The 25,963-nt window shown below is 38.7% G+C and overlaps 1 long non-coding RNA gene across 2 annotated transcripts in view; it reads right to left on the bottom strand.

Moving 5' to 3' along the window:
- The window catches only part of LOC129398408 (uncharacterized), a 34,827-nt gene extending 10,688 nt beyond the window's left edge, over nucleotides 1-24,139 (bottom strand). The window contains exons 1-2 of one of the 2 annotated variants that reach the window (XR_008626181.2): nucleotides 23,896-24,139; nucleotides 18,610-18,735 (exon numbers count right to left, since the gene is read on the bottom strand). This is a non-coding gene — a long non-coding RNA (uncharacterized LOC129398408). The remainder of the gene's footprint in view (nucleotides 1-18,609; nucleotides 18,736-23,895) is intronic. The other variant, XR_008626182.2, reaches the window with a different exon arrangement.
- Nucleotides 24,140-25,963: the final 1,824 nt, after the last annotated feature.

The following is a 25,963-nucleotide window of genomic DNA, read 5'->3' as shown; positions in this document are numbered from 1 at the left end:
CTCCCCAGAAAATGGATTTTTCTTTTCTACCGCATTGTCAGGCTGCAAAGTTTCTGAACTTTTATGCTCTGCTTCTCTTATAAAACTAAATGCCTTTAACAGTACCCAAGTCACCTCTTGAATGCTTTGCTGCTTAGAAGTTTCTTCTGCCATCTGCCAGATACCCTAAATCATCCCTCTCATGTTCAAAGTTCCATAAATCTCTAGGGCTGGGCAAAATGTCGCCAGTCTCTTTGCTAAAGCATAACAAGAGTCACCTTTACTCCAATTTCCAACAAGTTTCTCATCTCCATCTGAGATCACTTCAGCCTGAACCTTAATGTCCATGTCACTATCAGCATTATGGGCAAAGCCATTCAACAAGTCTCTAGGAAGTTCCAAACTTTCCCACATTTTCTTGTCTTCTTCTGAGCCCTCCTAACTGTTCCAACCTCTGCCTGTTACCCAGTTCCAAAGTTGCTTCCACATTTTTGGGTATCTTTCAGCAATGTCCCAGTCTACTGGTACCAATTTACTGTTTTAGTTCGTTTCCATGCTGCTGATAAAGACATCCTGAAACTGGGAACAAAAAGAGGTTGGATTGGACTTACAGTTCCACATGGCTGGGGAGGATGCAGAATCATGGCAGGAGGTGAAAGGCACTTCTTACATGGCGGTGGCAAGAGAAAAATAAGGAAGAAGTAACAGCAGAAACCCCTGATAAACCCATCAAATCTCATGAGACTTATTCACAGTCACAAGAATAGCATGGGAAAGACCAGCCCCCATGATTCATTTACCTCCTCCTGGGTCCTTCCCACAACACATGGGAATTCTGGGAGATATAATTCAAGTTGAGATTTGGGTGGGGATACAGCCAAACCATATCACCAACCAACACCATAGATACATCTTCAGGAAGTAGTTCTCCCTTATGTAAGAAAATTCTAAAAATTGGAAGAAGTGACTATCATACCAGATGTACAGATACCAATGTAAGGACACAGGAAACATGAAAAAGCAAGGAAATATGACACCTCCAAAGGAACAAAATAATTCTCCAGCAACAGCCAATTCACAAAGTCCTGGAAAATGAATTCAAATTATTGATTCTTAAGAAGCTCAGTGAGATAAATAAAAATTCTTAAAAACAATGCAAAGAAATCAGAAATAACTGTTCAAATTATGAATGAAAAATCTACCAAAGAGACAGATGCCATACAAAACAACCAAACAGAAATTCTAGAACTGAAGAATTTATTGAATGAAATACAAAACACATTTGAGATCTTCAACAATTGACTAGATCAAGAAGAAAGAATCTCAGAACTTCAAGACAGATATTTTGAAAAAATAAAGAAAATGAATAAAAAAGAATAAGCAATGCCTCCATGACATATGAGACACCACAAAGTGACCAAATTTTTTAATCACTCAGGTCCTGGAAGGTAAAGAGAGAATGAAAGGATTAGAAAATATATTTAACGAAATGATAGATGAAAGCATTCCAAATCCAGAAGAGATTTAGACTTCCAGATACAGGAGGTGCTGAGATTCCCAAACAGATACAATGAAAAAAGATCTTCTCCATGGCACATTTTAGTCAAACTGTCTGAAGTCAAACACAAAAACAGAATTCTAAATATAGCAAAAGATAAGCATTAAGTCACCTATAGAGGAACCCCCATCAAACTAACAGTGCATTTCTCAGCAGAAACCTTACAGGTCAGGAGAGAATGAGATGATATACTCAAAGTGCTGAAAGGAAAAAAATAACTACCAGCCAAGGATACCATATCTAGCAAAATTATCCTTCATAAATGGAGAAGAAATAAAGTTCTTTGCAGAGAAGCAGAAGCTAAGAGAATGCATCATCACTAGACCAGCCCCACAAGAAAAGTTCAAGGAAGTCCCATATCTGGATACAAACAGTTGACACTTATCATATCATGAAAATACACAGGCCAGTCATGTGACTCATGCCTGTAGTTCCAGCACTTTGGGAGGCCAAGGTGGGCAGATCACTTGAGATCAGGAGTATGAGACCAGCCTGGCCAACATGGTGAAACCCCATCTCTACTAAAAATACAAAAAATTAGCTGGGTGTGGTGATGCGCACCTGTAATCCCAGCTACTCAGGAGACTGAGGAGGGAGAATCGCTGAAACCCTGGAGGCGGAGGTTGCAGTGAGCCAGTATCGTGCCACTGTACTCCAGTCTGGGCAACAGAGCGAGACTTCATCTCAAAAAAAAAAAAAAACACAAAAATATAAAACTCACTGGTAAGCCAAATGTTGACACAAATGAGGAAAAGAAAGAACTCATATGGTATACAAACCACCAAACCACAATAACAATAAAAGTAAAAGAAAGAAACAAGGAATATACAAAACACCCAGTAAACAATTAAAAATATGACAGGAACAAAACCTTACATATCAATAATCACTTTGAATGTAAATAGATTAAATTATCCACTTAGACTGGCTGAATGGGTAAAAGAAAAACATAATTTAATTATATGTTGCCTACAAGAAATGTACTTTACCTGTAAAGACAAAAATATACACATACATGGAAATTAAATAATAAGCTACTGAACAGCAATTGAGTAAATGAAGAAATTGAGATGGAAATTTTAAAGTTTATTGAAACAAATAAAAATGGAAACACAACAAACCAAAACCTGTGGGATACAGAAAATGCCATGCTAAGAGGGAAGTTTATAGCAATAAATGCCTACATCTAAAAAGTAAAAGGATTACAAAGTAACAATTCAACAATGCACCTCAAGGAAATAGAAAAGCAAGAACAAACCAAAACCAAAATTAGCAGAAGAAAAAATAATAATAAAGATCAGAGCAGATAATCAATGAAACAAAAATTTTGGTTATTGGAAGAGATAAACAAAACTGATAAACTGCTAGTTAGACTAATCCAGAAAAGGCCCAAATAAACATACAAAAGGAGACATTACAACTGATACCACAGAAATATAAAAGATCATTAAAGACTATTATAAACAAATATAAGCTGACAAACTGGAAAACCTAGAGGAAATATATAAACCTCAGGAAATACACAACCTACTATGACGGAATCAGGAAAAAATAGAAAACCAGAACAGACCAATAATGAGCAAGACTCAATCAGTAATAAAAAGTCTCCCAACAAAGAAAAGCCCAGGACTTGATGGATTCATAGTTGAATTCAACCAAATGTTTGAAAAGCTAATACCAATCCTCCTGAAACTATTCAAAAAACAAATTGAAAGGAAGGAATTATCTCAAACTCATTCTATGAGGTCAGCATCACCCTGAGACCAAAATCAGACAAGGACATGACAAAAAAAGAAAACACGGATCAATATCCCTGATGAACATAAACACCAAAATCTCAACAAAATACTAGCCAACTGAATTCAACAGCACCGCAAAAAGATCACATACCATAGTCAACTGAGATTTATACCAGGGATACAATTATGGTTTCACATACACAAATCGATAAACATGGTACATCGTGTCAACAGAATGAAGAACAAAAGCTATATAATCAGCTCAATAGATGCAGAACAAGCTTGTGATAACATGCAACATCCCTTCATGATAAAAACTCTCAACAAACTAGGCATAGAAGGAACAAACCTCAAAACAATAAAGAGAATATATGACAAACCCACAGCTAACATCATACTCAATGAGAGAAATTGAAAGCCTTTTCTCCAAGAACTAGAACAAGACAAAGATGCCCACTTTTACCACTCCAATTCAACATAGCACTGGTCCTAGACAGAGCAATCAGGCAAGAGAAAGAAATAAAATTCACCCAAATTGGAAAAAAATAAATCAAATCATCTCTTTTTGCAGATGACATGATCTTATAACTTAAAAAGCCAAAAGACTTCCTCAAAAAAACTCTTAGAGTTGATAGGCAAATTTGGTAAAGTTATAGGATATAAAATTAACATAAAAAATTAGTAGCATTCCTATACACCAATAATGAAATAGCCAAAAAAGAAATGTAAAAAGCAATCCCATTTACAATAGTTAGAAAAAATATACAGTAATAAGTTTAATCAAGGAGGGGAAAGAGCTCTACAAAGAAAACTACAAAACACTGATGAAAGAAATTTAAGAGGACACAAACAAATGGAAAGACATTCCATGATCATGGAATGGAAGAATTAATATCATGAAAAGGACCCCACTGCCCACAGCAATATACAGATTCAATGCAATCCCTATCAAAACACCAATGCAACTTTTTACAGAAATAGGAAAAACAATCCTAAAATTCATATGTAAATAGAAGAACCAGGATAGCCACAGCAATGCTGAGCAAAAAGAACACAGCTGGAGCCATCACACTACCTGACTTCAAATTATATTACAAGGCTATCACAACCAAAACATCATGGTATTAGTATAAAAATAAGCACATAGACCAATGGAACAAAATAGAGAACACAGAAATAAATCCACATATTTAAAGCCAACTGATTTTTGACAAAGATGTCAAGAACATATAGTAAGGACAGGATACCTTCTTCAATAAATGGTGCTGGGAAAATTGAATATCCATATGCAGAAGAATAAAACCAGACCCCTATCTCTCATCATATACAAAAATCAACCAAGATGAATTAAAGACCCAAAGGTAAGATTCAAAACTATAAAACTACTAGAAAAAAAAAAACAGAAAAAACACTTCAGGACATTGATCTAAGTGAAGATTTTATGGCTAAGACCTCAAAAACCTCAAAAGTATAGGCAACAAAAACAAATATAGACCAATTGTACTATATTAAACTGAAAAGCTTCTGTACAGCAAAGGGAACAATCAGCAGAGTGAGGAGACAAACTATTGAATGGGAGAGAAGGTTTGCAAAACAGTCACACAACAAGGAACTAATATCCAGAATATATGGGGAACTCAACAAAACAAAAACAAGTGATGGCATTTAAAAGGGATTACAAGGACATGAATAGACTATTCTGAAAACAAGACATACAAATGGTCAACAGGTATATGAAAAACTGCTCATCGTTAATCATCCAGAAAGTGCAAACCAAAGACACAATGAATTATAATCTTATCCCAGTTATATCGGCTATTATTAAAAAGACAAAAAAGTAACAGACTGACAGGGATGCAGAGAAAAGAGAACATTTATACACTGTTGGTGGGAATGTAAATTAGTATTACCACTATGAAAAACAGTATGGAGATTTCTCAAAAAACTAAAAATCGATCTACCATACAATCCATTAGTTGCACTACTGGGTACCTATTCAAAAGAAAAGAAAGCATATCAAAGGGATACCCACACACTCAAGTTTACTGCAGCACTATTCATAATAACAAAGATATGGAAGCAAGCTATGTCTATCAATGGATGAATGAATAAAGAAAGTGTGATATATATATATACAATGGAATACTATTTGGCCATAAAAGAATGAAATCATGTCATTTGCAGACAAATGGATGGAACCGAAGGTCATTATGTTAAGTGAAATAATCCAGGCACAGAAAGACAAACACTGCATGTTCTCACTCATATGTAGGTGTTATAAAAAACTTGATGATTGGAAGATAGAGAATAAAATAATAAATATCAAGAGCAGGAAAGGGTGTGAAAGTGGGGGTGGGAAATAAAGAGAAGTTGTTTAATGGGTACAAACTTAAAGTTAGATAGAAGTAAGTTCTAATGTTCCATTGTACACTAGAGTAACTACAATTAGAAACAATATATTGTATGTTTCAAAATAGCTGGAAGAGAGAACTTGAAATGTTACCAACACTTAGAAATGAAAAATACTCAAGGTGATGGATACCTCACATACCCTGACTTGATCATCACATATTCTATGCATGTAAAAAAAAATGCTCATATATTCCTCTGAAATATGTAAAAATTTTATGTGTAAATAAAAGAAAACATTCATTGAGTATTTCCCATATGCAAGACACAGTATTGAGTATTTATGGGGTTTATACAGACAGATGTCATGGAGAAAATATAGATCCTTCCCTCTCATACTGAGAAAAAGGTGGGAAACTTAAATTATGTACATGAAAAACCAGAGCACAATATCTAAAGTGAGACATGCTGCAGAGATAGGTGTTATGGGATGAATTGTGCCCCACCCCCAAGATCACATGTTAAAGTCCTTACGCCAGTACCTCAGAATGTGATATACTGTCTTTAAAGAATTCATTGGGTTAATGTGAAGTCATTAATGTGGGCCCCATAAGAAGGTATCTTTATAAGAAGAGAAAATGTGGACATAGACATACACAGAGGGAAGCCCTTGGGAAGACACAGGGAGAAGGTGGCCATCTACAAGCCAAGTAGAGGAGCCTCAGAAGAAACTGATGCTGACAACACCTTGATCTTAGACTCCTAAGCCTCTGGAATTGTGAGAAAATAAATATATGCTGTTAATCCACCAAGTCTTTGCTACTTTGTCGCAGAAGCCCTAGCAAACTAATATAAAGATAAAAGAAAAAAGAGTTCCACCTTGAGTTGGAGAACTGGAAACATCATTCCAGCTGGAAGGACAGGGAAAGCTTCATCTAGAAAGTGCCTTCTGTAATGGCCTTTGGAATAGAAGATGGCCACATAAAGCTGGGAAGTTGGGTGCTTTTCACAGTGAGAAGAGTATGTCAAGTACGGGGCTGCAAAAAACCACCAGAGTTAATGCTTTAACTAGGCTGAGTGGGAGAAAAGGCCAAAAGTACAGCTTAAGGCCAAGACAACAAGTTTGGATTTGATGCTGAATGCAATGGAAAGCCATTGAAATATTTTGGTGACCGTATAACAAAATCTGAACTATGCTGGAAAAAGATTAATCTGAAAGTCACAGGGTGACCAGTTGGAAGAAGGAAGCAATTTGAGTTGAAAAAAGATGCCTCATAACCCAGTACAACAGAGTAGGGGATAAAGACAAAGATTCAGAAAAGACAGAGAGAGAAGAGGTAAAATCACTGGGACCTGACAGATGACTTTGCTATGGGAGGCAGGGAAAAGAAGAAGAACTGAGAGACAACTGGGAGGTTCTGATTTTGTTGTCTGGGAGGATGGGATGATGGAATTAATTCTAGAAACAGGAAGAGAAGAGAAAACCAGGTGTAGGAAGGAAAATGATCAATATAGTTTTAGAGATACTGAGGACTAACCATTTTAAATGTGATTGGAGATACACAACAGTAGATATGTAGATCAGAATTAAAGAATATATATGTATATATATGTGTGTATATATGTGTGTGTGTGTGTGTGTGTATATGAGATGGTTTGGCCCTGTGTCCAAATCTCATCTTGAATTGTAATCCCGACGTGTCAAGGGAGGGACCTGGTGGGAGGTGATTGGATCATGGGGGTGGTTTTACCCCATGCTGTTCTGGTGATACTGAGGGAGTTCTCACGAGATCTGATGGTTTAAAAGTGACAGTTTTCTCTGTGTTCTCTCTCTTGCCACCATGTAAGATGTGCCTTGCTTCCCCTTTGCCTTCCACCATGATCGTAAGTTTCCTGAGGCCTCTGAAACCATGAGGAACGGTAAGTCAATTAAACCTCTTTTGTTTATTGATTCCTCAGTCTTAGGCAGCTCTTTACAGCAGTGTGAGAACAGATTAATATAATTACAATCTTTGTTTAGAAATATATAATATGCTGGCATCAGCTTTTGTTAAAGTATACTTATATTTGCTTGGGGCATCCCCAGGCTTAGAATTAAGGGTGGAGGTATGGATTTTAGATCATCATTGGAGCCATGAGAGGGAGTTAAATTGCCAAGAGAAATAAAAGAAAAACAGAAAAATTAATTTGTACAAAGAACTTGGGGAGTATTTAGTGACAAGAGTCAAAAGAAAAGTAGTGCACTCTTTGAAAGGTAATTTTACTTGTCAGAAAATATCTACTTGGCCACTGTAGTAGTTCCAGAACCTTGAAGAAGATCCCCTCCAAGTGTACCCATTAAAATGATTAAAATTTTGAATAGAACAGATAAAAGGATATCCCCTGTTTATGTAGTAAATTAGGTCCCTTTACACTTGCATTACCAGAAGGGAAAACAGGAATCTCAATTTCTTCTTAGTTACAGTAAATACAAATAAAAGTATCAAAAATCAAAGAACTGAGTGTTTACTAGCTATTGCTCACCTCAAAATTTCCTTTAGGGGTAGGAAATACGTTTTTACAAAATTTAAAGAAAAAAATATTCAAAAAAAGTTTCAGAGAGTGTTGGTGCTAGAAGTTGAGCCGATCTCACCTCTTTCTCCCAAGAGGCAGAATTTAAATCAAAGAATTAAGTGTAAGTTGCATTATTAAACATTGGCTTTTTATATTTTTATCCTATCAATGCTTATAAAACTACTCTTTCTGGTGCATTACACAGTCTCCTCTCTGCTTCTCTCTGCACAAGGCTGCCCTATGGCTTGTGTGCTTAGCTACCCTCAGTTATAACCATATGTATTAACTGCCCAGTGCCCATCTGACCTGCTGTGGGCAGAGGGGCAGAATCTGTCCCAAGCTACAAACCTGATTGCCAGGAGCTCAGAGTTGTAACTGCAGAGAAGGCAATGTTCATAGAAAAGATAGACTGAGAAGGTCCCCGAAAGATAGTTTCCTTATTGATGAGGGGACTTGCCTTTAAATACTTTAGATTGCTGAAACCCTTAAGCTTAGAAGAGATAATGATTATCTCTTATATAAGTGGATTTATGAACAGTTGTAAGCTTTATAGGGTAGTGAGCTTTCTGTGCATACTTGGTTATTATAGAAAGATTTACACTAAATATCAATTAACTTAAAATTAACTTACAAATCCAAGAGAGTTGAACTTTTTATATTGAAAATCATAGTGATAACATCTATTTTACTTTCTAATGAATGTTAAACTTTAACATGAAAGTGGTCTAAATAAACAATTAAATCAAAACCCTGCAATCCTTAATAGTCAAAGTTTCAGATAGAATTAAATCTAAAATAGACAAATTTCTATCATACTGAAAGTCATTCCACAAAGAGGCCCCCTAACATATAGGCATAGCTTGTTTTATTGTGCTTTGCAGATATTGGGTTTTTTAAAAAACACATTAAAGATTTCTGGCAACCCTCTGTGAAGCAAGACTATCGGTGCCATTTTTCCAACAGCATGTGCTCACTTTGTGTCTCTAAGTCACATTTTGGTAATTCTTGCACTATTTAAAATTTTATTATTATTATATCTGTTATTGTGACCTGTGATCAGTGATGTTTGATGTTGCTATTTAATTGTTTTGGGGTGCCATGAACCACACCCATATAAAACTGCAAACTGAATCAATAAATGTTGTGTGTTTTGATTGCTCCACTGACCAATCATTCCCTCATCTCTCTCCCTCTCCTCAGGCCTCCCTATTCTGTGAGACAAAACACTATTAAAATTGAGTCAGTTAATAGCTCTACAAAGGCCTCTAAGTGTTCAAGTGAAAGGAAGAGTTGCCCATCTCTCACTTTAAATCAAAAGCTAGAAATGATTAAGCTTAGTGAGAAAGGCATGTCAAAGTCAAGATAGGCCAAACCAAGGAAGAATTCTTGAAGGAAATTAAAATTGCTACTTCAGTGAAAACACAAATGATAAGAAAGTGAAACAGCCTTATTGCTAATATGAGAAAAGTTTTAGTGGTCTAGATAGAAGACCATACTAGCCACAATTATTCTCTAAACCAAAGCCTAATCCAGAGAAAGGCCCTAACTCTCTTCAATTCCACGAAGACTGAGAGAGGTAAGGAAGCTGCTGAAGAAAAGTTTGAACCTAGCAGAGGTTGGTTTATGAGTTTAAGAAAAGAAGCTCTCTCTACAACATAAAAGTGCAAGGTGAAGTAGCAAGTGCTGATATAGAAACTGTAGCAAGTTATCCAGAAGATCCAGCTAAGGTCATTGTTGAGGGTGGCTACACTAAACCACAGATTTTGAATGTAGATGAAACAGTCTTCTACTAGAAGAAAATGCCATCTAGGACTTTCATAGCTAGAGAGGACAAGCCAATGCCTGGCTTCAGGCATTGTGGTTATGTTGAACCACTGCTGAATTATGATTCTAAAAATCCTAAGGCCATTTCTAAATCTACTCTGCCTGTGCTCTATAAATGGAACAACAAAGCCCGAATGATAGCTCATCTGTTTGCAGCATGGTTTACTGAATATTTTAAGCTCAGAAAAGAGATTCCTTTCAAAATATTACTGCTCATTGACAGTGCACCTAGTCATCCAAGAGCTCTCATGGAGATGTACAAGGATATTGATGTCGTTTTCATGCCTGCTAACACAACATCCATTCTTCAGCTCATGGCTCAAGAAGTCATTTCAATTTTGAAGTCTTATTAGGAAATACGTTTTGTAAGACCATAACTACCACAGATAGAAATTCCTCTGATGGATCTGGACAAAGTAAATTGAAAGCCTTCTGGAAAGGATTCACAGTTCTAGATGCCATTAATAACGTTTATGATTCAAGGGAGGAGTTCTTAATATCTACATTAACAGAAGTATTGAAGAAGTTGCTTGCAAACCTCATGGATGACTTTGAGGGGTTCAAGACTTCAGTGGAGAAAGTAACTGCAGATGTGGTGGAAATAACAAGAGAGCTAGAGGAAGTAAAGCCTGAAGATGTGACTGAATTGCTGCAATTTCATGATAAAACAACATCAAAGATGTTGAAATGACAACAAAGGATTTAAAATATTCCATAAACTGAGCTGATAAAGCAGCAGCAGGGTTTCAGAGGATTGATACCAATTTTGAAAGAAGATCTACTGCAGGTAAAATGCTATCAAACAGCATCACATGCTACAGAGAAAACTGTAGTGAAAAGAAGAGCCAATGGATGCAGCAAACTTCATTGTTATCTTATATTTAAAAATTGCCACAGACACCCCAGCTTATAGCAACTACTACCCAATTAGAGCAGCCATCAACATTGAGGCAAGACCCTCCACCAGCAAAAATATTACATCTCGCTAAACATTCAGATAATCATTAGCATTGTTTAGCAATAAAGTATTTTAAATTGAGGTATGTGCATTGTTTTTTGGGGGGGAATATACTATTGCACATTCAATAGACTATGGTTTAAACAGAACTTTTATATGAATTGGGAAATCAAAAAATGTGTGTGATTCACTTTATTGTGACATTTCCTGAAACTGAACCCACAATGTCTCTGAGATATGTCTGTACTTCCTGTGTGTCTGCTTATATGATACCCAGAAATAGTTAACTAATAGAATATCAATTTAATGAGTACAATTTATTATTCTTATTGGAATACCTTTAATATCAATATCTATCAATCATTTGACAATAATTATTTGACATTTTAAATAAAACTTTAAAGCATGTATAAAATATAGATTTATAGGAAACACAGACCTTATAATGCAGTTAAAGATAATTCATCTTTTCTTTTTTGCAAATGGAAAATCAATAGCCAGGAAAAATTAAAAGTTTCATTTGTTTGACCAAATCAATTCATAGTCATTGACCTGAGTGTGTCTGTATATCTCCTTCTAAATAAGATTTGAAGAACTACTCTCAACAGATAGTGTATATTCAACAATTTTATTATAGAAATAGAAAGTCAGAGCCATGACTAGTAAAATAAGAAAAACATAAATGAAGATAAATCTGTAGAGAAAAAACAGAAAGCTAGGCATTCTATATTTCAGTAAATTCAAAGGATCAAGCTTCATATAAAGAAGCAAACCCCAAAATACATTTGCTAGTGCCCAATTATAGAACCATACGTCATGACTATCACAGGGATTCAGTTAAAGGACATTGAAAGGATTTTCCCTGCACCTGCCTTGTAGTGCATAACACTGGTACCTTGGGTGCTTACTGCAACCTTTTTCAGTAAAAAAATACTGAATTCAATACTTTATTGAATTCAACATCATAACCACCATAACATACCTCATCCCAACATTTCTCCCCACATAAAGCCTTTCAGAATATTTTTATATCAACAAGAAATGTCATTTTGGCACATTTTGGCACAATTAAGCAGAATTTGTATGAAACCATGCTATCTTTCCAACTGTGTATGTACAGACCATGGTGTTAAATTTTCCTTTAAAAAAATGGCAACTTTGATGTGTCTACAAGCATTGGTGACTCAGAGACAGAGGTGTTTAATTATAGCAGTGAAGGGATTAGTATGCATCTGTTCTACAAAGGATAATTTTAGTTAAATTTTGTCTATGTTGAGTGCATTGACATTGCAAGAAGAAAATGGTAAAAGGTTTCTGGAGATGCTTTTTGCTTTGGGGGTGGGGGATGGATAATTGGGTCAGTCAGATTCATATATTAAAGAATTGTCTGCCGGCTACTGCATTGGCTGTCACAGCCTGTCCCAATCAAGCATAACTGCAGATCTCAGAAAGCTGTCATTGATCAAAATAAAAATCCACACTTCATTTGGGTTCAAACAAAGAGCCAGTGGTAACATTGACAGTATATTTGATCACCAAGTGGGTAATAATTTAATATTCAGCTTAACTGTAGTATAGCTTATTAAAATGAAAAAGGGAAATCTTGGCCTTCTTTGAAATACAGATAGGTTTGAATTATTAGTCTCAATTGGAGAAGAAAAAGTGAGGCTGGAAGAATGAATGTAGGAGTGCTTCTCTGATGATGTTCCACCTCCAAAACAAAAAGAGCAAGAACAACAAAAACAACAAATATGCAAACATTCCTATCACAAAAATTTCTTTCTTCCGTAATCAATCAACATTTCCTGAAGACAAACATGTTTTTCTTCACAGTCTATTTAAACAGCTCAAAAACAGCATGACAACGGACAGACTCCCTTGTTAAAGAAAACAATTACTTGTAGTATAGTTTATTTTAATGGACATATCACTTTAAACGAAACCATCACATCTGTTCCGCCTTCTAATTACAAATGCAAAAGGAATACAATTCACCAATGCATCATAAAAAAGTAAAACACAAGTGATTTAAATGCATATGTATGTTCCTTAGTCAATGCAGCATGCAACCTGCTATGTTTTTTACATGTTCTGGGCACAAATCAGATGGAAAACCTGTTCTCTGCTGAAATGTGATTTCTTCTCCCTGGATAAGTTTGGTACTGTATGCAAGCTGTGGTTTGCATAAATGTTATATAATGCACACAACACACCTAACAAGTGTTTCTAGTGAAACTCTTCCTGGGGACTGATATTTGATGATCAATATGATGCATCACAGCACTTTGATGCTGGCTGGGTACTAAAACATATTAATCTAGAGTACAGGAGAGACTCTCACTGATACATTAGAAATAATTTCTTTCTCTCTCTTCATAAAAGGGGAAAACATGAGAAATATTTCCATAGTGCTAGCCCCAATCGTCCTTGGTCTACAAGGCTGACTAAATAGCATTTACTGCTGCCAAGTGACTGTTTAAAAAATTGTGTGCACTTTTCAGAGAATAGGGAAGTGGTATATTAGACGTTGGTAAATGATGATATTATTTCTTTCTCAGAGATAATTTGCTCCTATTAAAAATAATCTCATTTAAAGAAAAGTTTTAAATGGTGAAGATATTTTTCTGGACCTCTGAGTGGGTCAGGAAGGCAAGAATTTGATTAGAGTTAGAGATCAGGGAAGCAAAATTCCATGGTTAAATAAATGAGGACAAAGTAGCACAATCCAAGTGCCATGACATCAACGACAATCAAACTAACAATTCAACCTTCAGGCTAGAAAAATGTTAAGTTATTCTATCTTTTCCTGAATCCAGGTTGAATTCATCCAGGTTCCTTTGCCTGCTTTGTACCAAGACTGGGAGTGTGATGGGACGTGGTTGAATTCAGTTATCTCCCTACTGAAAAGTAAGCATCTCAGAAGAGGAGGCCATCCTTATCCGTGGGTGTACCCCATGACTGAGAACAGAACTTGACAAATATTAGCCAGTCAGGAAGAGTTTTTGAATGAATAAATGAATCTGAAAGTATAAGCAGGTAATTGACTGGTCCTGACAAAATTCTGCTTCCAAAAGCCACTTTATGTCAAAATACTAAAGCAAGTGTTAATATAGTTTTCAATATGAGAGTAATTTTCCCCCTTAGTTTATTGTGCTGTATCTCCCACAAAATCTTTTAGTATCTCCCTCCTAAAATTGTTGGGAGGATACAATGAGATAATACATGTAAAGCACTTAAAACAGTTCCTGGCCCATTGTTTCAAAATTCACTGAACACACACAAATACACCCCCACATACACACACACACACACATGCATATGTGTGTGTGTGTGTGTGTGTAATTGAGAGGCAATAGGCAAACATTTCACTTACTGTGCTTGGGAAATCTTAACTATATGTTTTTGATTTTCACCATGATGGAATATCTATTAAGTGCTAAGGATGCAGGGAATAAAAGAATTGGGACTCAGATCTTGGACTCCTGACTCCTGTGCTACGGATCTCTCCTGTCCACCAGAACCCACTGAACGTTTTTCTTTTCACATCTGCTTTGGTTCCAGATGAACCAAAAGAGGCAGGTTATTGATCCTCCTCTTCAGACTCAGTGAACTCATCTGTAGATTAGCTGAAGGAACTAGTGGCTTATAGGGGTCTTTAGGCATGAATATTGCGGTTTGTAGGGTTTTACATAAGCAGTGATTAATTTTACAGTACTTCAGAAATCTGAGATATGAATATATTATTACCTATAAAAGATGAGAATTTCAGGGCAGCTATGATGGAATGACTACTACTATTACTAGACAGACTTCAGGGATATTCCTGATTCTAGCAGTTTCAGGTAGTTTACTGTATCTGATTTTTTTTCAAAAATTGGGAAAACAAATACAGACAACTAACAGTAACATTGGACATTCATGAATTTTACAAACGAACAACTATCTTTTATGCATCTATCATATGGAAACTTTCTTCTGTGTGAATAGAAAGAGGCACTAGAATTTTCACAGGAAGGTTATAATAAGACATTGACAGAATTAAGTTCATCCCCAGATAGCAGCATGCATCGGGTAAACTAGATTCTAACTAGTTATATGTGCTTCACAGACAGACTTTCCACGATGTTGTGGAAAATGACAGCGCTTTGAGGCAAATATGTGTAATGTGATAGCATTAGGTAAGTTTTCAATAAAATTGTGTATGTATACACAAATTAATACTAATGTTATGGAAACATCATCAGATACATATGCCCACCAAATTCATGACAGTGATCACCTTTTGGGCACAAATGGTCAGAGAGAAAATGTAATTGTTCAGATAAAATTTAAAATCTCTATGAAATGTGGATTCTGAAGGAAATATTACTGAAGTTTACACTTTTAGTATGGGGAGTGAGTATTACTAATAATAGGTAACCTTAATAGAACATTTACTATATGTCTGGCAATATTCTAAGCCAGTTATTCTCACCCTTAATATAAGCCATGGTTATTTTGTACACTTTTATCTATGACCCAAATAACTGACCCAAAGCCTGGTCAATTTCTGTATTTTTGGTGGTTTCTTTTATTTATTTATTTATTTATTTACTTATTTATTTATTTATTTATTTATTTATTTGAGACAGGGTTTCACTTTGTTGTCCAGGCTGGAGGGCAGTGGTATGATCTTCGCTCACTGCAGCCTCAACCTCACAGACTTAAGCCATCCTCCCACCTCAGCCTCCCAAGTAGCTGGAACTACAGGCATGCACCACCAATTTTTGTATTTTGCCCAGGCTGGCCTTGAACTCCTGAGCTCAAGCAATCCCCTCGCCTTGGCCTCCTAAAGTGCTGGGATTACAGGTGTGAGCCACTGCGCTGAGCCAGAGCCTGATCAATTTCTTATTCAATGATTAATTATAAATGTGCTTAAAAACCTGAATTTCCTAAATTTAATGGCTGCATTGGATACAGGCAGTTTCAAAATTCATTGAAAACACACACACACACACACACGCGTGTGTGTAACTGAAAGACAATAGGCAATCATCAGGTAAATTTTATACAGAGATCATTTACCATTGAGATACAATAGAAAATGAAGGTTAGGAGTATGGGCTTTATAAGAGCTGGCCAGTACTGTCTTAGAAAACCAACTTGTCTTTTCTTCTGTATAAGACTGGGTTTAACTTGCCTAAGCTTCTGTTTCCTCATCTGTAACATAAAGAATACCATTGCATAAGGTTGGTAGTAGCGATGAATAAGGCAGTAATGCAAAGCACACTGCCTGGAAAGTACTCAATAAATATTAGCTATTTCTGTTGTTGCTACCACCCTGGCATCAAATTTCATCATTTGCTTTCAAAGATTTTAAAGTGGATTCTGTCATTTTGGTGGGCAAGAAGAAGAAAATCTTAATGGCGCTTGACAATTAAAGACTCCAAAGAAAATTCTTTCTCCTTTACATACACAACTGACTTCCTTTGATATTAATATGCAATCTACGTGTGCATAGAAATGAGGACGACCAAATGCTCTTCACATTGATTTGGCTTTCTAACTTCAAAAGCACAACTCCGAGGCAATCTGCTATAGTGTGCCGTCCCCACAGCCTCCTGGTCGGGCTCACTAACACAGCCTCAGACAGAAGTTCTGGTCTTCAAACAGCGACTCTCTACCACCTCACTGACATAAAAGGCACGTAAGATAATTCCCCCTTATCTGCAGTTTTACCTTCCACTGTTTTAGTTACCTGTAGTCTGAGAATATCAAATAGAAAATTCCAGAAATAAATAATTCTCAAGTTTCAAGTTGTCTGCCATTCTAAGCAGTTTAAGGAAATCTCATGCCACCTCACTTTGTCCCCTCTAGGACATGAATCATCCCTTTGTCCAGCATATCCACACTGTAGACATTACCCGCCCGTGAGTCCCTAGTAGCCCTTTCAGTGACCAGATAAACTATGGCAGTATTGCAGTGCTTGTATTCAAGTAACCCTTATTTTACTTAATAATACTTTACCAATAATAATTGTTATTGTTGTTAATCTCTTACTGTGCCTAATGTATAAATTAAACTTTATCATAGGTGTGTATATGATATACTTTGGATATTTGTCTCCCTAAATCTGTTGAAATGTAATCCTCAGTGCTGGAGGGAGGGCCTAGTGGGAGGTGTCTCAATCATGGGGGCAGATCCCTCATGGATTGGTGCTGTCCTCACAATAGTGAGTTTGTTCTCCTGCGATCTGGCTATTTAAAGTGTTTAAAGCACCTCCCCCTCTCTTGCTTCTGCATGTGACTTGCCTGCTCTCTCTTCACCTTCCAAGAGTGTAAGCTTCCTGAGGTCTTCCCAGAAGCAGATGTCGGAGCTATGCTTCCTGTATGGCCTGCAGAACCATGAGCCAAATAAACCTCTTTTCTTTATAAACTGCCCAGTCATAGATATTCCTTTATAGCAATGCAAGAACAAACTAACACAACATATATAGGAAAGAAACATGGTATATATAGGGTTTGGTACTATGCACGGTTTCAGGCATCCACTGGGGGTCTTAGGACATATCTTGCAAGGATAAAGGGGGGCTACTGCATACATGTATCCATTGAATACTTTCCTTCCAGCATCTTCCGCAGCCTCTCCATTCCCACTGGTCTCATGGCAGATCACCCTTCTCTAAATTACCCAAATTTCAATTCACATACCACTGTTATCCTAAAACATAGCCCAAAAATATATCTCTACTAAAAAAAAAAGTTGCCACGATTTCCCAGTGACTCCAGATGCAGAAAAAAATCCTTAGCCCAAGTACTGAGTCTTCTCCAAGTCCTCTCTCCACTATTCTCCACTCTTCTGTGTATGTCCCAGAAGCCTCACTTCTCAGGATGAACACTAGGAGCTCTTGCTTTCTGACTTTCAGTTGGGTTTAACCAAAGGGATATATCAGCACCTTGAGTGAAGTGTGGGAAAAGAGAAAGCCACCTTATTCTCTTCTGCCAGAACATGGTTTTAGAAGCAGCTGTATTTCTCTACAGAAGGCCACATTCCTGCCAGGCATCCTTCTCCCACAGCACAGCTCTTTCCAGGTTCTGGTAACATGATCCTCTTGCCCACTCAGGCCTAAAGGTGACAGTAGCTTCCCTCATTAAACTCTTCAATTTTATCCCGTTTTTAAAGTGTGCCATCTACTTCTTGCCAAGACCTTGACTAATATAGAGTAGTTCTAGAAAACAGACTCTCAAAAACGGATTTGGGGATTGAGTTGCCCACATATCTCATGAAAGCACAAGCAAACTCCTTGCCAGAGAAAAACACACAGTGGTAATTTATGACATGCTATCATCATGAAGACTCAAATTATCATTATCCCCTAACTATTCCCCTAAGAAGACTTGGATGATGCTTTACCAAGGAACTTAGAAATGTATTGGTAAGGGGAGCACCAGCACCCTTGAAAGCCCCTGAGGCAGTGATGTTATGCAGGAGGCGGTGGTGGAAGTTGGCATTGAGTTTCTGGATTTCGATGGAAATAATGGGATCTCAGGGTGGTAGAAAGCAGATGGTAGTGCTTAATCATCACATGGAATTACCCTAGAAGCCAGGAAAGGGATCAGAAAAGATAAGTAGAGACAGGTTGCCTTCATGTGCAAGGGAAAACTACATACATTATAAGGGCTCTGTTCACTCCCTGGCCCTCTGTCACAATACAGTCCAAGATGATCTTGATTGCCTTGATATCCCGCAGAATATGACACTGGTCCATTTCATCATTGACATTGTGCTAGTTGGATCTGGAAAACAGATAGTAGTGAGAGTTCCAGATGTCAGTGGTCTGGGAGAATGGCAGCGTGTCATCGCTTCAAAAGTATGAGACAAATATTTTACCTTGACTCACTTTCCACAAAGAGGAGTAAGGTTTGGGGGCCCTCTTTGGATTCTAGGAACATAAGTGTGCTGCTCTGACCCAAGTTCTGGGTCAACTGTGAGGCTGCCAGTTTTGATCTAAAAAGGCTCTGCAGCAGAGATAGACCACCATTCAAACTGCCTAGCCACCAGTCATATCCAACTGAACTGGAAGCGTTTGTTGCAGAGATGCTGAATGGAGGCTCTGGCTAGCCACAGTAGGAGAAGCACAGAACGCTTCCCTTGGGATTCACTGTATGGCTGTGCCAACTTCTGCCAACTAAAACTGTCCATTAAAAAGGCTGATCCAGATTTGATTTGCTACTAAGCCTACTAAGGACTAAAAACCTGACCATTGAACACCAAGTGCTGCCTATCATGAACTAGATGTAGTTTGATTGACCAAATTATAAAATTGGATGTGCACAGGAGCATCTCATTGTCAAATGGAACTGGTATGCATAAGACTTGACCTGAGCAAGCCTAGAAGGGACAAGTGAACAGCATAGACAGGTGGCTCAGCCTACCATGGCACCTGCTCCTCCTGCTGCATTCCCTCTTTCCCAGTCCCAACCATGGCATGTTGGAGAGCTCTCTATTACTAGTTAGTGGGGGAAGAGAAAGCATGGGCTGGGCTACTGGTGAGTTTTCCAGTCTACTGGCACCAGACAGAAGTCAAAGCTGATTATATTACAGCCTATTTAGGTGTACCCCTGAAAGACAGTGGGGAAGAAAAATCCTCCCAGTGATTTATATTGTGGGAAATACATCTAGCTGTCCACTTTATGAGCAAGAAAAGATGACCTCATGTATAAATCTATACTGATTCACAATTAATGCCCAAAGCGTTGGTTAGAAGGTCAAGTGTTTGGAAAGAACAAGATCAGAAAAAAGGTGACAAGGAGGTCTGAAGGAAAGGTAGGCAGGTAACTTCTAGGAATGGGCACAATGTATGAAGATACTTGAGACTCACATTGATTTCTACCATAGGACATCCACTGAGGAAGAGAATCTCAGTAATCTGGTGGACAAGGTGACCTGTCTGGTGGATGTCACTCAGCTTCTTTCTCCAGCCACCACAATGCTTGTTCAATGGCTCCATGTACAAAGTGGTCATGGTGGTGGAAATGGAGCCCACAAGTGAGCATAAGATGAACTTTCCCACACCAACACTGATTTGGTGACCTGCAGTGCTGAGTCCCCAGACAGCCATCAGCAAAGACCAACCCTGAGCATCCACTATGACATCTTCCTGGGCAGCAAAACGACTAAAGAATTTTTCATAAAACAAAACAGATCCACTTTACAAGACTCTTCTCTGTTCTGAGAATAGGTCCTTCTACTTTTTGGTGTGAAAATATGTTTTATTTGATAACATAACAATAATAGGAAATAGTAGGTTTGTCGTTTTTATTATTTGCTTGTTACTCAGTATTTATATTTGGCAAAATAAAATGTGGCCACCTTACATTGGTTTCTGGAAATTTTGCTAGTTTGTGAAATCCAAAGATCTGGAAACCATGTATTGGATGCTTTAATTAAGAGTACTGTAGCCCCTCCCAATGGTCAGTTCCAGCCCCAACTCTTCTAAGCTCTGGAGGGAATTTATTTCACCTTTTTGGACATCAGTTTTCTCATTGACCTCATGAGGTTGGGGGGAAATTAAATGAGGTATTGCATAAAATGTGCTTCTTTCACTCAGTATCTGGTACTTAATAAGAGCACAATAAACTGATATTATTATCAGTGTATTATATTTTTACAATTTTTTATTGACAAAATTATATAAATCTATGATGTTTTGCAATATCTACACATTGAGGAATGGCAGTAGGTGAGAGGACACATCTCATCTACTTGTGTTATTTTTTATTATTGTTGCTATTATTATTACTGCTATTACAATCGTTAGCAATTGGTCCAAAACATAGCAAAAAAGAAGTTATTGGAAATGTTCTGCTCACTTTGAATAGGTGTCTCAGAATGCTACATCTCCTACTCTCAGGACACAATGCAATTTCCTGGATTAAGCACCGATTTTGGAATCAAGGGACCTCTGCCTAATCACGTCTCATCTGCAACATGAGAAGATGAGAGGAAATGGTCTCCAAGGTCCTTTAAGGCATTGACATTGTTTGGCTATAGGGAACCTCTTCAAAATGGTCGTAAACTCAGTGCCTCTTCATTAGGAAAAGAAAATGATTGGGAGGCTGAGGCAGGCGGATCACGAGGTCAGGAGTTTGAGACAAGCCTGGCCAACATGGTGAAACCCTGTCTCTACTAAAAAATACAAAAATTATCCAGGCGTGGTGGCGGGAGCCTGTAATCCCAGCTACTCCAGAGGCTGAGGCAGGAGAATCGCTTGAAACCAGAAGGCGGAGGTTGCAGTGAGCCAAGATCGCGCCACTGCACTCCAGCCTGGGTGACAGAGCAAGACTCTGTCTCAAAAAAAAAAAAAAAGAAGAAGAAATAAAAAGGAAAAGAGAATGAGTATGGGAGTACCGCGACTCAAACAAGTTTGCTTTCTTGACCCCTTTTTTTTAGGCAAAATTTACAAAACATAAAATTAACCCACTTTAAAGTGTGCAATTCAGCGGCATTTAGCACATTTAAAGTTGTGCAACCACCACTTCTACCTAGTTCCAAAACATTTTCATCATCCCAAAAGGAAACCCAATTACCTATTAAGCAGTCACTTCCCATTTCTTCTCCTCTCTCCAGCACTTAACCACCAATCTGCTTTCTGCCTTTACGAATGTACCTATTCTGGATATTTTGTGTAAGTGGAATTATACAATATGTAACTTTTTGTGTCTGGCTTCTTTCACTTAGCATGTCTTCAAGGTTCATCTATGTTGTAGCTTGTTTCAGTACTTCATTCCTTTTTATAGCTGCATAATATTCCATTTTATGTGTATACCACAATTTATTAATCCATTCACCCATTGAGGGACATTTGAGTTGTAGCCACTTCTTAATCACTCATTTCATTTAATGATTCCCAGTGTCATTATTCCTATTTTTTTAATTTGCCTCCCTTATTTTTCAATAAAAGACATCCAAAACCATTCAACACATCAGTTAACAGTAAAGGATCCATATTCCAGCAGGGCCTTATTTCAAAAGACATTTTTTGGTGAAACAGCATCCTCCATGACCCAAATCATTTTCTCGTCTCAGAGAGTGGTGATATTTAAAATGTATACTCTAGAAAAAGCCCTGAATGCAAGAGCTACACTGACTCCATAATTTGCAAATGACTGTATCTATAAACAAACAAACAGCAAACATGTTTTAGACAAGCAAAGAAAAACAGAGTGGCTCAGTGAAAACTTTGGAGGGCAGGTGGTACATTCTGTCGTATCAAGAGATAATTTTGGACAAGTCAGTAAGATGGCAGAGGTGGCTTGTCTTCACGGCGCTGGTCTCCTCTCTGAATGGGGGATCAGAAAGAGTTCCTCCCTGAGTATCAGAGGGTAGATACCAAAAAATACCCTTCTATCAACTCTTCTACTTCTTCCCAGTCACTCAGTCCCCTCAATGCAAACCAGCAGCATGAGGACTGCTTCTTTAATTGGATAACCAACTCCCAGAAAGGGCAGGAAGAGTGTGGTTCCACACCAGAGGTCATGTAGCCTGCTGAGTCGATTATCTGATTTGGAGGTAAACCTAACTCCATGGCCTCTCGATACGGGTTATCCAAATGTAAGGATTTTGTTATCACTCGCTTTGTAGTGCCTTCCCTCCCACTTAGATTCTGCTGCCTCATATGATGAATCCTGTCCCCGAAACTGCCTCACCCAAAGTTGTGTCTATACCCCACTGAGAGAAATAGAGATCTGGCAACGATCCAGTTCATTTGATCAACATAGCTGGCGGAATCAGATAATTTAAGCTCCAAATTTCCCCATTAATCAAAATAGTCTGGTGACGGATACATCTGCTTTTACTTTGGGTTGTGGAGACACAGTTGAATTGTGCATTTCCTAAAAGCAGAATTGTATCATCTGTAACATTCACAGAGCTCTTCCTGCCCACATTTCTTTCCCAGCCTGTTGACTGAACAGATAACTCAGTAATTAAAATTCATAATCAACACATGTTGAGTATTTTTCCTTTCTCCTGTCTTCACAATCCTTTCCACTAACTTCTAGGTGATTTTCCAACTGTTCCACTCCTCAGAAGCAAATAGTAGAGGTTATCTTTGCATAGGACCACCACATTGGTCATCTTTCTTAACCCTGTCTTCTTTCCTATACCTCAGCCCCAAGCCCTGCCACCTCTGGATGGAGGCACTGCAGAAACACTGACAGTTCTGACTCTATCTCAAAGCCCAGCTGGAGAATAATGCCACTGGGTCAACAGCTCTGATCCCTCTCATTGGAAGGTCTGTGAGTCCTGGACAAGTTCCAGTCCTGGGGCCACTGGAATGGAACCTGACCTGGCCAACCAGACCTTGTGTTGAACAAATTGAGGGAATCGCCTGGTAGGCTGGCAGGCAGCAAAGGTTGCAGTTAACAGGAGGTAAGAGGATTCTTTGCAAAATGTTTGCCTGGAGCCACCAAATGGAAGCATTCTGAAAAGAAAGGCCAAGTATTTGATTTTGACTTAGGTTCTCTGGGAGTTGGCTATGCAAGGGTCACAGTCAGCATTAGTGAGTGGCAAAGATTATATGACTTCTGAAGCAAACCTCAAACCAAAATTATGTTCAACTTCCTTAACTGGACAGGGACCCCAAAATCAGGTCTTCTGGAGTCCATCCATGCCTCCCTTCCACATGGCAGCAGTTTCTTTCCTCCTCACCCCTTAGGAAAGTCTTCCCCATACACAGATCTTCCCTTTCCATAACAGTCCTGAAGCTACACCTGACTGAGCTGTCAGCCTGTCCCCCCTTCAATGCCCTGCAGCCTTGCTCAGAGCCACAGGGACTTTGGGCTGAGAGAGGTTGCTGGCTCTTTAAAAATTTAAAGCATCAAGATTCAAAAGCTGTTGCATAATCCAATTAGAGAACCACTTTTAACTGGCTTGTGCATTCCTCCCAGACTCACCTTCATCAGAGCAGATAAATGAGGATGCTCCTCACAGCTCCAGAAATCTGTGAAGCCGAGATGGTATTTTTAACGCAGCCATTTTAAACAATGTCTGTGCCGAACCACTTTTGCTTTCGCTGTTGGCGCAGGTGAGGAGCTGCCTAACAGCTGAGCTCAGATTCGACATGTGTGGCCCAGGGTGGGCCTTGGATTTTTCAAAGGGTAAGGTTTTCACACATGGAAAAGCACTCAAGTGTTTTCAGTATTCATGGCTCAGGATAGCTCCTTCATGCGTAGTTCACAGACAAACAAGAAGAATCTAACAATGGAAATTCTATCACCTTATCTGTTTTGCTCTTTCTCCCATCTGGAAAACGCATGCACACACCTGAATAACTCACTTTCTTCTTGAATTCCAAAAAACTTTCATGACTGTACATAGAATCTTCTCCACGAGTGCTCAGAAGGGCTCTGCGTGTTCCTTAAACACTGAGGAAAATGATGTCACTTGACCCCGTAGCCTGGCATTCTTGACCCTGTAGCCTGGCATTCTTTACTCCAGCCAGAACCTGACCTAGAAGCAGTATAATTTCCTGAAGTTGTGAGATAAATAGGATGCTGGCTTCCCAGCGTGTGAGAGGCCAAGTGTCAGATTCCCTAGACTAAGGGATAACATGGTGCAATGCCCCATAGCCATGCCGTAGAGCAGCCTAAGATTGATCAGGACGGGATATCCCAGAAGCAGGGCTACCTGGTGACGCTGGTTGCTCTCTGTGAGAGGATGAGGCCCCATCACTCCAGCTCTCTTCCCAGAAGCCTGTGCAGCCCCACAGTGGCCTTGATTCTCTGGTCCCTCAAACTTGGTGGCTCTAAAATTGGGAACCTTTGGTCTCCCTACAGCCCCCCACAGGTCATGCTACCTTTGGTGGTGAAGTGGTCCGGAATATATCACTGGGGCACAAAAATGATTTTAAGCAGAAGGGATTTGAGTTTCTGAAATCTGCCTAAAAGCGGAGCCTCCCAAAAGAACTCAGTTGGCATAAACCCCCTCCCAGGAGTTTCTTGCAAGCAGGGAAGATTGACTCTCCTCATCAGACATGAGCCACTATCACAAAACTACATCTCCCATCTACCCTCTTAAGTGCCCATTTATCTTTCCAAAAGTCATTTTTCTCCCATAAAAATCCTTTCTCCCCCTCCCTTTCCTTTCAGATGCTACATAAGCCCCAAATTCTAACCATCTCCTTGAGTAGCATTTTTTGTGAACTCCACACTTACATGATTAAATCTGTTCTTCTCTCTTTCTAATCTGTCTTTTGTCAGTTTAATTCACAGGTCCCCAATCACTACATCTAAGACGGGAAAGGAAGAGTTTTTCTTCCCCTACAGTGGCGAGAGGAGTGTATCTTCTACTTTCCCTCCAACCCACACTCTACCCTCTGCCCTCTGCCCTGGCCTAGGAGGTCACAAGATGGACTCCCTCAGCGGGCTCCCTTATCCTCTGGTTGCCAGTTTGGTTTGGCCAATAGGGAGCATCAGCAACAGCTCAGAGCACAGAAGAATGAAGTCATGGTGTTTATGCCCCTAGCTCCCCACCACTGCTGTGGGGTCACTGTGGCATGTGGCTCTTGAAAGTCCTGGCTCCTGCAAGGGGACCCTCTCCACACAACTCCACACAGAGCCCTTCTGAGCACTCTAGGAGAAGATTGTATGTACAATCACAAAAGTTTTTTGGAATTCAAGAAGAAAGTGAGTTACTCAGGTGTGTGTGTGCATTTTCCAGATGGGAGAAAAAGCAAAACAGATACAGTGATAGAATTTATCCTGGGAACTACAGCACCCCTTGAAGTTTTCCTATCCCTGCTCTACCTTTGTAAATGGTCCTATACAAAACCTCTTCAAATTTCCCAGTGTGGATGTGCTACTTCTTGCCAGAACCTCCCCTGATGTGTGGGGAAAGCAGAAGGTGACCAGGGACGTGGGGGTGGTCTAACTGATCTTTGTGCCTAAGCCCCATTTCTGGGGAGTCCCTGGACTTCCACTGCTCTGACCCTCACTCCTGACCCAGCAGCAGGGAGTTGGCTGA

This window comes from Pan paniscus, chromosome 6, assembly GCF_029289425.2.
Source record: "Pan paniscus chromosome 6, NHGRI_mPanPan1-v2.0_pri, whole genome shotgun sequence".
NCBI classification, from domain to species: Eukaryota; Metazoa; Chordata; class Mammalia; order Primates; family Hominidae; genus Pan; species Pan paniscus.
Note: the sequence above shows the minus strand (reverse complement) of the source record. Positions and strands in the feature narration are given on the sequence as shown.